We start from the raw sequence: 8,465 nt of genomic DNA on the forward strand, positions 1-8,465 counted from the left end.
AAAAAGATTATTCTTTATAAATGAATTTTAAGTTCATTGCATATAGTTTCTGCCATATTAGAAATTAATAATTAGAGGTAATTCTGAATATGAATGTTCTAAGGGTGGTAAATTATGAATTCATTCAATAGAATTTCTTAAATTTAATTTAAAAATAGTTGTTTTTTTTAAAAAAATTCTATTTCAAATACAATAAATTAAAATAATAATTCTAAATGTTGAAATTATTGAACCAATTGATGAAATTATATTTCATAGTAAAAAATTATTTGGGTAATCTGTGTATCGTCGAGGTATACCATTTAAACCTAAAAAATGTTGGGGGAAGAAAGTTATATTTACCCCAATAAATATTAAAATGAATTGAATTTTTAAAATAAAATTATTTATTGAAAATCCAGTGAAAATTGGGAATCAATGAATTAAACTAGCAATAATAGCAAATACAATTCCTATTGATAATACATAGTGGAAATGAGCTACTACATAGTAAGTATCGTGAAGAATGATATCAATAGATGAATTAGCAAGAATTACTCCTGTCAATCCTCCAATTGTGAATAAAAAAATAAAACCTAAAGATCAAATTGTGGAAGGTGAAAAATTAATTTTAGATCCATAAATAGTAGCTAATCATCTAAAAATTTTAATTCCTGTTGGAATTGCAATAATTATAGTTGCTGATGTAAAATATGCTCGTGTATCAACGTCTATTCCAATTGTAAATATATGATGTGCTCATACAATAAATCCTAATAATCCAATAGTTAGTATAGCATAGATTATACTAATATTACCGAATGTTTCGTTTTTATTACTTTCTTGACTAATAATATGTGAAATTAATCCAAATCCGGGTAAAATTAAAATATATACTTCTGGATGTCCAAAAAATCAGAATAAATGTTGATAAAGAATTGGATCTCCTCCTCCTGCAGGGTCAAAGAATGATGTATTTAAATTACGATCAGTAAGAAGTATAGTAATTGCACCAGCTAAAACAGGTAAGGATAAAATTAATAATATAGCTGTAATTAAAATTGATCAAGGGAATAATGGAATTTGATTTAATTTTATATTATTAGGTATTATATTTAAAATTGTACAAATAAAATTAATTGCTCCTAAAATTGATGAGATTCCTGCTAAATGTAGAGAAAAAATTGTTAAATCAACTGAAATATTATTATGAGCAATATTATTAGATAAAGGGGGATAAATTGTTCATCCTGTTCCTGTTCCGTTATTAATTATAAAACTACAAATTATTATTATTAATGAAGGAGGTAATAATCAAAATCTAATATTATTTAATCGTGGGAATGATATATCAGGGCATCCTATTATTATAGGAATTAATCAATTTCCAAAACCACCAATAACAATTGGTATAGTTATAAAAAAAATTATAATAAAAGCGTGAATTGTAACAATTACATTATATAATTGATTATTATTAATAATTGAATTAATTTGACTTAGTTCTAGTCGAATTAAGATTCTAAGGGATGAACCAATTATACCTGATCAAATACCAAATAAAAAATATAAAGTTCCAATATCTTTATGATTAGTTGAAAAGATTCATTTTATAGATAAAATGGCTGATAATAGGTTATAAATTGTAAATTTATATATAGATTTAAAAAATCTTTTTATCAATAACTTTATATTCAAATTCTATGATATTAAATTGCAAATTTAAAGGTATTAATTATTTTAATTAAGGTTTAAAAAAAAATATTTTTAATTTTGAAGATTAATAGTTTAATTTAACTTAAAACCTTAATAAATAAATAAATAACTAAAAAATAATCTAAAGAAGTTAATAAATATTAATAAGTTGTAATTATTTTTTTTTAATTGAAGATATCATTTATTGAATAAGTTAAAATTAAATAATATGAAATAAGTTATTTTAATATAAAAATATAAATTTAAAATTGTTAATATAATTAATATTATTATAATTAAATATAAATTATTATAAATTAAGTTTTTGATTAATATTCATTTTATTAAAAACCCAATTATAGGTGGTAATCCTATAATTGAAAAAATTAATATTATTAAATTTAGTTTAAAGAAAAAATTTAAATTAAAAAATTTTATTTGATTAATATAATTAATATTATAATTATTTAAAATTTTAATAATTAAAAAATTTAAAATTGAGTAAATTAAAAAATAATTGATTCATAATTTATTATTTATTAAAATTGCAAATAGTATTCATGTTGAATTATTGATTGAAGATATTGCTAAGATTTTACGTATAGAATTTTGATTTATTCCAAAAATTGAGTTTATTGAAATTAAAATAATTAAGAAAATTAAATTTTTATCAATATTTAGATATGAAATTAAAACAAATGGGGAAATTTTTTGTCAAGTTATTATTAATAGGCATGAAAATCAATTTAATCCTTCTATTATTGAAGGTAATCATAAGTGAAAAGGTATTAATCTTAATTTTATTAATAGTGGTAAAATAATTAAAATATTACTATTATTTATAAAAAAAAAATTTTTATTAATTAAGAAAATTAATAATAAAATTGAAGCAAAAGCTTGAATTAAGAAATATTTTATTGTAGCTTCAATAGAGTAAATTGATGATTTAAAATTTAAAATAGGAATAATTGAGAATAAGTTTAATTCTAACCCTATTCATATTGAAAGTCAATTAGATGCTGAAATTGATATTAAAGTTCTAAATATTAATATAATTAAAAATATTATTTTTGTTAAATTTAAATTTATCAGAAAAAAGAATATTATTCTATATTTGAAGTATGAATCCAAAAGCTTAATTTAGCTTATTTTTCTAATTTACTTATACTTAAGTGTTTATGCATATAAATTTTTGAAATTTATGGATTAGTTTAATTCTTAAAGTATAATAAAAGTATATATAATACATGATTTACTCTATCAAAGTAACCCTTTTTCAGGCATTTTATTTTTAAAATATTATTTAATAAAAAAATGTTTATTGGTTTATAAATGTATTAGAAAAAATATCAGAAAATTTTTTAAAAAAAAATATTTTAATGAGGCATGACGTTTCTATTTATCTGAAAAGGGGGGCTATGCCCCTCCAAAAAAAAAAAGAAGGAAGAAGAGTATATAGAGGATTTATAAATATGTATAGTAGTATACATATATAGACTTCATATGTATATAGTATATATATATAATATAAATATACATCTATATAGCTTATATATTTATATATATATATATATATATATATAAATCCTTATATGATGTTAATAATCTATACATTTAATATATATATATATATATTAATATATAAATCCTTATATGAATATATATAGATATTTATTGTATATATATATAAGAGGTAAAGAAGAAAAGTATTAGTTATTTTATATTAATAATATTAATTTGATTAAAATAATTAATTTAAGTAATTATATTTAAAAACAGAAACTAATAAATTGTATTAAAATTTAGATTTAAAATTTAAATAGTATTATAATTAAAAAATATTAGAATTAAAGTTAAAATAATTAATTTAAGTAATTATATTTAAAAAACAGAAACTAATAAATTGTATTAAAATTTAGATTTAAAATTTAAATAGTATTATAATTAAAAAATATTAGAATTAAAGTTAAAATAATTCAGTTAATTATTTAAATTTTGATTTAATTTATTTATTTAAAATTTATAATATTATAAAACCGTATTATTTTAATTTTACTAATAATTATAATTTATTTTGTTATAAAATTTTATTTAATTAAAAAGATACATGAAATTTTTTGATTGTTAATAATTTCTTAAAGGATTTTAATTATTCTCAGTATTAAGTATTAAATATTAAAGAAATTTAGATTTAATTATTAATTTAAGTATAAACTAAATATGTGCCAGCAGTTGCGGTTAAACATAATATACAAATAAAATAGTTTGGTTATTAGTATTAAATATAATTTATAATTTAATTTTTTTTTAAAAAGTAAAATTTAATTAAATATTATTATTATAATTATTTTATTCTATTAAATTTTATTTAAAACTAGGATTAGATACCCTATTATAAAAATTTAAATTAATTTACTAAAAAATTAATAGTTATGTTCTTTAAATTTAAAAAATTTGGCGGTATTTTAGTCTTATTAGAGGAACCTGTTTATTAATTGATAATCCACGATTAATTTTACTTATTTAATTAATTCATATATCGCTGTCATGAATATATTAAAAAATTTATTTTCTTTATTTATTATTATAATTTATGTTAAGTCAAGATGTGGTTTATAAATAAGAATATAATGGGTTACATTAAATTTTATTTTTGGATTTTAAATGAAAATTAAAATGAAATTGGATTTAATAGTAAATTTATTTATTTTGTTAATATGAAGAAAGATCTAAAATATGTACATATTGCCCGTCATTCTTATTAAAAATAAGACAAGTCGTAACAAAGTAAATGTACTGGAAAGTGTATTTAGAAAGATTAAATAAATATCTAAATTTAAGTATATCATTTACAATGATAAGATGTTGTTAAACTTTATTTAAATTTATTTTATTAATATAATAATTTTTATTTGATTTTTTATAAAAATAATTTATTTATTTAAGGTTTTAGTATTTATTAAAAATTAATTTATAGATTTATAGTTTAATAGTATTGTGAAAGAAATAATTAAATTTATAAAAGAATTAATTTAGTACCTTTTGTATCAGGGTTGATTAAAATTTTTAATTTTTTTTTAAATTCTCAAAATTTATAGAGTTAATTTTATTATTAATTTATTGTGTTATAAATATTTATAAAATAATATTAGTTTTGAAATTTAATTCGTTATATTATATTTAGTTATTTAAGATTTAAATTTAATTTAAAATTTTAAAAGTTATTTTGATTTTGTTGATTAATATTTTAAATTTAAATTATTTTAGGGATAAGCTTGAAATTTTTATATAATAATTTATTTATTTTAATAATTTATAGGAATAGAAATTTTTATTTAAGTTTGTAAAAATTTATTATTTATTTATTTTTAATTTATTATAAATTATTTATTATTAATATTAAATTTTATTAATGAATATTTAATTAATAGTAATAATGATTAAATTAGTATAATTTACATTTATAAATTATGAATTCGGCAAAAATTATTTTCATCTGTTTAACAAAAACATTGTATTAAGTTTAATTTAATATAGGATCTGCTCAATGATTTATTAAATAGCTGCAGTATTTTGACTGTGCAAAGGTAGCATAATAATTAGTCTTTTAATTGAGGACTTGTATGAAAGATTTGATGAGAAATAAACTTTATTATTTATATAATTAAAATTTTATTTTTAAGTAAAAAAGCTTAAATTATTTAAAGGGACGATAAGACCCTATAAAACTTTATAAATTTTAATTTTAATTTTTTTGGTTTTATAAATATTTTATTTTTATAATTTATTTTATTGGGGTGATAAAAAAAATTAATAAACTTTTTTTAAAATTTAACATTATTTAATGAATTTTTGAATTAAAATTTTTAATTAAAGGAAAAAGTTACTTTAGGGATAACAGCGTAATTAATTTTTTAAGTCCAAATTTAAAAATTAGTTTGCGACCTCGATGTTGAATTAAGATTAATCTTAGGTGCAAAATTTTAAGTATTAGGTCTGTTCGACCTTTAAATTCTTACATGATTTGAGTTCAAACCGGTGTAAGCCAGGTTGGTTTCTATCTTTTAAAAATTAATTTGTTTTAGTACGAAAGGATTAAATAATTAAATTAAATTTTTATTAAATGAATAAAAATAATTTAACTATTTTGGCAGATAATTGTGTTAAATTTAGAATTTAATTATATAATTTTTATTATAGATAGTAATTTTTATATTTGTTATAATTATTAATTTTTTGATTTTATTTTTAATAGTTTTTATAAGAGTTGCTTTTTTTACTTTATTAGAGCGTAAAGTTTTAGGTTATATTCAATTACGTAAAGGTCCGAATAAGTTTTTGATTAAAGGTATTTTTCAACCTATAGGTGATGGGTTAAAATTATTTTTTAAAGAAGTTAATTATCCGAGTAATATAAATTTTTTTATTTTTATAATTTCTCCTTTATTGGGTTTATTAATTTCAATTTTTTTTTGATTTATTTATCCTTATATTGGTATGAACTATATTATAGGATTTGGTTTAATTTATATATTTTGTTGTTCAAGTTTAATAGTTTATATTTTTTTAATAATTAGATGATCTTCGAATTCTAATTATTCAGTTTTAGGTATAATTCGGTTTATTTCTCAAATGATTTCATATGAAGTTAGAATAATAATTATTATTATAAATTTAATATTTTTAATTAATAGTTTTAATTTAAATGATTTTTATATCTATCAAATTAATTTAAAATTTTTTTTTTTTCTTTTTTTTTTGTTTATTTTATTATTAATTAGATTTTTAGCTGAAATAAATCGTTCTCCTTTTGATTTTTCTGAGGGTGAATCAGAATTAGTTTCTGGATTTAATATTGAATTTAGAAGTTTATCTTTTATTTTTATTTTTATATCTGAATATATAAGAATTATATTTATAGGGATACTATTATGTGAAATGTTTTTTGGTTTGATAATAAATAAATTTTATTTAAATATTTTTATTTTGATTTTTATATTTATAGTTATTTGATTACGTGGGTTTTTACCACGATTTCGTTATGATAAATTAATATATTTAGTTTGGAAATTAATTTTACCTTTGTCTTTATTTTTATTTGTCTTTAATTTTTCTATTAAATTATTTAACTTATATCATTAATTTAAGTATTAAGTTAATAGAATTAAATTCTATTTTTTATTTTCAAAATAAATATTTTAAATAAATTAATTAACTAAATTAATAATTTATCTCATAACTTTATGATATAAAAGTTAATGAAAAAGTAAGAAAAATAAATTGTTGTAAAAATTTGCCCTGTTGTAATAAATGGGTATTCAACTGGTTGTATCCCAATTCAGGTTAAAATAAAAAATGTTATAATAAATATTCAGAATAAAAATTTATTTAATGGGTAAAATTTATTTCTTAAAAAATTTTTATTGTTTAATATAGGTAAGATTAATAAAATTAAAATTGAAAGTATTAAAGCAATAACCCCTCCTAATTTATTAGGGATTGCTCGTAAAATTGAATAAGAAAATAAAAAATATCATTCTGGTTGAATGTGATTTGGTGTAATTATTGAATTTGCTATAATAAAATTATTGTGATCATTTAGTAGGTATGGAAAAATTAAAGCTAAAATAAAAAATATTCATATAAATATGATTAATCCAATTAAATCTTTAATTAGAAAATATGGAGAAAAAGTAATTTTATCAAAATTTCTATTAATTCCTAGTGGATTATTAGAACCTGTTAAATGAAGAAAGAATAAGTGAATAAAAGTAAATAAAATAATAATAAATGGTAAAATAAAATGGATTGAGAAAAATCGTGTTAATGTAGCATTATTAATTGAGAATCCCCCTCAAATTCAAATAACAATTGAATTTCCTAAATAAGGAATTGCTGATAATAAATTTGTGATTACTGTTGCCCCCCAAAATGATATTTGTCCTCATGGTAATACATAACCTACAAATGCTGTTATTATTGTTAATAATAATAAAATTACTCCAATAATTCATGTTATTTTAAAGTTGAAAGAATTTATATAGATACCTCGTCTAATATGAATATAAATTATAATAAAAAATATAGAAGCCCCATTTGCATGGAAAGATCGGATTAATCATCCAAAGTTAATATTTCGATTTATATTAATAATTCTTTGAAAAGCTAAATTAATATCTGTTTTATAATGGAAGGCTAAAAATAATCCTGTTAAAATTTGATTAATTAAACAAATTATTAATAAAGATCCAAAATTTCATATAAAACTAATTCTAGCTGGTGTAGGTAAATTTAATATTGGGGATAAAGTTTTTAGTATATTTTTTTTCATTAATTATTTTTTTGTCGAATTGGTCCTTTATTAATTTTTAGTATTCAAATAATTAAAATTAATATAAAAAAAAGGATTAAGATAATTAAATAAATTATTAAATTATTTGGTATTATGAATATATTTAATAAATTAAAATTATCTTCAAATATAAATTTATTTTCATAATTGAAATTTTCAAGATTGAGATTTAATTTTAAATAAAAGATTAACATTAAAATTAATGTTAATTTATAAATTATAATTTTATAATTTTTATTAATATTTAATTCATTAAAAGCAATTCTTGAAATATATAAAAAAATAATTATTAATCCTCCAATGTATAAGATAAATACTATAAATGAAATTCATGCTGTTTTAGTAATTATATTAATTATTAATGTTAAAGTTATAGTTTGAATTAAAATGATTAAGTTTGATCTAATTGGTGATTTTATTATAGTTAATAAAATTGCTA

General features: G+C 17.2%; 1 pseudogene across 1 annotated transcript; it reads right to left on the reverse strand.

The window, feature by feature from the left end:
- Positions 1–6,890: 6,890 nt before the first annotated feature.
- Positions 6,891–8,465, reverse strand: LOC132931526 (cytochrome b-like; annotated as a pseudogene). Its single transcript, XR_009662705.1, has one exon. The product of XR_009662705.1 is annotated as a cytochrome b-like (transcript).

The sequence above is a fragment of the Rhopalosiphum padi genome, unplaced genomic scaffold, assembly GCF_020882245.1.
Source record: "Rhopalosiphum padi isolate XX-2018 unplaced genomic scaffold, ASM2088224v1 scaffold19, whole genome shotgun sequence".
Classification (NCBI taxonomy): Eukaryota; Metazoa; Arthropoda; class Insecta; order Hemiptera; family Aphididae; genus Rhopalosiphum; species Rhopalosiphum padi.